Source organism: Arachis duranensis, chromosome 5, assembly GCF_000817695.3.
Source record: "Arachis duranensis cultivar V14167 chromosome 5, aradu.V14167.gnm2.J7QH, whole genome shotgun sequence".
NCBI lineage: Eukaryota > Viridiplantae > Streptophyta > Magnoliopsida > Fabales > Fabaceae > Arachis > Arachis duranensis.
In genome coordinates, this window is record NC_029776.3 from 8,832,209 (window position 1) to 8,837,678 (window position 5,470).

Genomic DNA, 5,470 nt, shown 5'->3' on the forward strand with positions numbered 1-5,470 from the left:
TTGTAGTATAAAAAAATTTTTAATATTATAAAAAAAATTGTATAATAATTAATCTTAATGAATAAAAAAACTTATATTTTTTGTATTTATTTATTTTATATTTTTTAGAACAAAAAATTTCTATCTTTATATAATAAAGTATGTGATAATCTTCTTTTATATATATATATATATTAGGGGTGGTAAAACGGGTCGAATCCGTTAGGCCGATCCATCGAACCGCTAAAAAGAGTGGGTCGGGTTAGAATTTGAGACTTGTCAAATTAAAAAAATTCGTCAAATTATGTCTATATGTTTCAATTATGTGACTTTATTTGTTTTATTTTATAATTTCGTATATATGTTCAAATTATGTGACTTATTTTCTAAAATAAAGATGGTTCTATTGATAAATATTATTTTAAACAATTTTATTGAAGTTAAAATTTTAAAAAAAGATAGTAAAAAAATTATATTATAATTTGACTATTTTTTATTTGTATTTAATTATTTAATTATTATTTTTTTGTTAATTTTAATTAATTTTATTTTTAAAAAAAAAAACAAAGTCAAATGGTTAGTATTTTGTACCCACTTTAGTTGGCGGGACGAGGCGACCCGCATTGCCACCCCTAATATATACTATCAATAAAAATAATTTTAAATATAATAATCCAATTATTTGTCAACTAATATAAAATAAAATTTTAATTATTTTATATTTTTATGTTAGTTATAGTTTAAAATATTTTTTTAATATAATTTTTTAATATTATAAATTTTTTTTGCAATAATTAATTTTAATAAATAAAAAATACTCATATATTTTATATTTAATTATTTAAGAATAAAAGATTTTGTTGTCGTTTAAAGTATTGTATATTAAAGTATTGTCATTTAAAGTATTTATTTATGTACTAGAATATTCTATATTTATTAGAGTCCATCAATACTCTTCTTTTATATTAGCCTTTAATTTTCATCTAATAAGATCTAATGACCTATATAAATGTGACTTATTCAATAAGTACATAATTCTTGAGTTCGTTTTAGACATACCCAAACTAAAGAGTTGCTAAAATTGTGAATTAAGTAATTAACATGCAATAATCATCCTTGAAAACTAACTGTGAGACCGAAAAATACATTTACCTCAAAGTTTTTGAAATCTAAGAAATCCATCCGATTCATTATGTCATACAACCGCCCAAGTGTGCCAATTAGTTCCTCTATCTTCTTCATGTCTGATTTCACTTCACCAGGTTGTGCAACATGATATATTTGATTTGATAGCTCCCTTGTGGGGGATATGATTATCCCTAGTACCTAGTATAAGCAAAAAATAAAATAAAATAAAATAAAAAACAAAAACATTAAAGATTACGTAATTAATCTAACTACAATCAAACTCAACAAAATATATGGCATTTAACATTATTTTTCTGTTTCTCATCCACCTCCTTTGTCAACATCAATACCATCATCTCCACCTATTGAGGCTGAACCCATAAGCATCCTTCCTCCTTTCTTTTAACCGGTTGTGAAAGTCTATTCTCCTAATTCTTTATCCTCCCCCCAGTTTCATATAATCCTTTGTAAGCATGATAATATCAACCTTGCATGCATAGTCATAAACTTGAGGTTCAATTGACTAAACAGCTTTTCACTATATCAAAGCAGCACTACCTTTTCTCCATCTCTCAATAGTGTAACGCAATCAAAAGCCTTCCAACCTAATCCATCACCAGCAAACTCCTCTTGATACCTTCTTGTAAGTTAGCATGTAAAAATATCCAAATTTTCAAGACTCCAACTATTATTTGACATGGTAAAATTCACTTAGAAAAATATAATAAGAACCAACTTTTCTCTAAAATTAAAGCATAACCATAATCAATACTAATATTGCCTAATAACACCAAATATTTAAATCAATACAAATAACACAAGATTATGCATTAGTCTAAAGTCTTATGCATTTTAAATATAAAACATTAACTTATAGTCTTATATATAATGACTAGTAATACAAAATATTAAGGTTTACAATACTTAAATTTTAGATAATAATAGCCATCATCCATCACTAATAACACAAAATATTAATTGTGTATGATGACCGGGCCACCGAGCCGATTTCGGGTAACCCGAGATATGGCTCGGACCCGACCCGAAATAATGACCGAGTCTATTTTTAAGACCCATACCCGGCCCTAGACCCGATGAAATTACACCAAATTAGTTCCAAAAATGTTCGGAACCGGGCCGGATCTTCGGGCCGAATCGGACCATACACATCCCTACCTAATATTATAACACATATAAATATTTAAAAAAAAATATTTTTAATAGCTTTAACAATAGTGTCCAAATAACTTTTGCGACTAGTAATAAATATGAGGCAGAGAGGCAGCATGGCACAGATCATTCAAATAGTGGATAACCCTTTCTTTAAGGATATTTGAATTTATCGCTTGTGGAATGTTAAAATTGAATTTAGTCAAATCTTGAACCCAGTGTGGTCTTTTCAAAGGCACAAGATCAAGGTGTTATTGGTACAAGCCTCCAAAATTCAACCACATAATTAAACTCTCTTAGAGGAAAAGGAGGGCAAACTAAGAAAATACAATAATTTTGGGTTGGTATCTATTGTTAGTGTATATATAACATTTTTATTTTACATTTTATGATGAATCATAGTTATAAATTAATGAAAAATAATAAATAAAAGAGTAAAGTACTATTTTGATTTTAAGGAGTCACTCAGATAAAGATGCTTAAAATATTTTTTTTAAAAGATATTTTTCAGTAATTAAAATTTAACATATATAATCGATTAAATTATGTTATTTTTATCAAAATTAGACTAGACGATAGAAAAATAAAGGACTAAAATTTAGAATTCTCAAAATTAATATATATAATAGAAGTATTTTAGTCATTTTCTATAATAGGGTATTTGATATGAAAAATAAAAGGATAAACAAGACAATAATTGAAATTGAACAAAAAAGATACATTAAAATTAAAAATAAAAATAAAATGATAGATTGAAATTGAATACAAAGAGAATCACTCTACTTTCTACCCAATTTCTTGACGCAACAAGAAAGGGACTCCTCAACCTAACTTGCCAACGCCATAGTTTGGAAATTGAATCGAAGGGACTTCTCAACCTTCTACTCAATTCCCCGATGTAACAAGAGAGGGACTCCTCAACCTCAATTGTCGACACCATGGTTTCATCACGAAACCAAAAAAGGTTTAAAACCTCTAAATCATTCTATACTACGACTACAATAACTAAGGAGGTATTTATAACCTCTTATTAGGTTAAAACAAAGAAAAACCCTAAAACCCATAAATATAAGGCCCAATCTAATAATTAAATAAACAAAATCAAAATACATTAAATAAAATATTCTAAAAATGTAAACTAAAATATCTTCTAAATAACTCTTGAACTCTTCATATCACGAACATTTGAAGCACGTATCAGTATTGTAGTCATTTTCTATAAAAAATAATATTAATTTAGATCAGTTCAAGATTTGATTCACCATTTTTCAGTCAAACCAATTTATCTAGTCTAATTTTGACAAAAATAACACAATTTAATCGATTATATGTATTAAATTTTAATTATTAAAAAAATCTTTATAAAAAAATATTTCCAGTGTCTTTATCTCAGTGTCTCCCTTGATTTTAACATATGAACAAAATTTTAATTTAGTCTTTAATGTTTTAAATGTCCTATTTCAGTTCCACGTGAGGTTTCCTTAGTATTGCTGGAAGTCTCTAGTACAATCTCTAATCGGCTCGACCCTCATTACGCAGATCAAGATGGTAGACAACATCTTGAAGCACAATACCGATCTCACTCTATAAAAGATAAAAGTTGTGGGTATCATGCCTCGACTGCTCAACAAATGCGGTGATTAAAAAATTGTTAAATATAAAATCTCTCAACTCTACTACATATTCAAATCCCGCCTCCCTTATATAGGATATCGACGGAAAGAGACCCAAGATCACACAGCATGACAATAGTAATTAAGGTCTCTGCAATGGTCACAACATTTATTCTTGCAAATTAAACTCATCTGAATAATTAATTATGTTTAATAATTATTAAATATTATAAATTTAGTAGATAAATATCGTTAATAAAATATTATATTTCATACAAACATCATTTTCATTGCTAATATTTGTGGTATGAAATAAAATTTAAAAAATAAATCATTTATGTTGCACCATTCTAATCTAACCATTCTAATGTGATTAATAATATTCTATATATATTAATTTATGTTTAACTTTTATATTTATTTAACTTAAGTTAAAATTAATTATAAAAATATTAAAACATATTATACCTATCTACCTAAGTTAATATAGAACTTCTAACTAACAAAATCAAAATACCTAACCCATTAACTAAATTAATAAAGCCTAAACACCTAAATTAATTATTTACTAAAAATAAAAGAAGAAAAAAACCTAACTTTAAAATCCAAAGTTCCAACCAAATCGTATTTAATCTGTTAATATCTCTATCACGAATATATTATCGGGATCATATTCATATATACTTTAAGAACTCAAACTTAAGTTATTATAAAGTTACAAAATTCTTAAAAATTATTCAAATGAACGAAATTTTGACTACTGTGGTCTTATATATGCCTCAGAGCATATCTCGGATGTTGAGACCCATATTAAGTATTGAGAAAGTCTAGGGAGCTAGCAATTTTTGTATTTTGTGACCAGCACTTAACTATCAAAAGAAAAGTGAGTGATCTCCTACCATTAAATGTAATCTCACACCATTAAAAACACTATTAATAGCCAATTGATGGTTATAAAACACAAAAATTTCTGACTCCCTAGCACTCCTCTTAAGTATTTACACATATTTCGGATATTGAGACCCGGTTCAATATTTATGCATATCTCGGATATTCAATACCCATTTTTCGTTTAACATGTATCCCGGCTACATCTTGGATACGTCAGTTGTCGTTGTGTCACAACAAATATTTAATACTTGAGATTTGTTTATTTTTTTACTTTCTCTTTCGGTATTCGAGATGATATACGCCATACATTTAAGTAATTATTTTATATTTTATATATTTTCATAATTTTTATATTCATTTAATTTAAATAAAAATTTCTGTTTACTTATCAACAGCCACAAAAGTCAATATTTTATGTTTGTTTCGCAAAACAGAATAGACCGCAGCGACAATAATCTAATTGATGAGCTTAACTATGAAGAAAAATGTATAATCCATTTGATAAAATGCGGTATATTAAATTATTAATATCTCGTTGACATATACTTCTTACATATATTTACATGTAATTAAATGTTTCATGCATTCCACCATTTCAGCATTTGTAATATTATTTACACATAAAAAATAGCTGATTCAGACAAAAAAAAGTTGTTTTTTTTTTTGCTAAAAAAAAAAATACTAGTTTG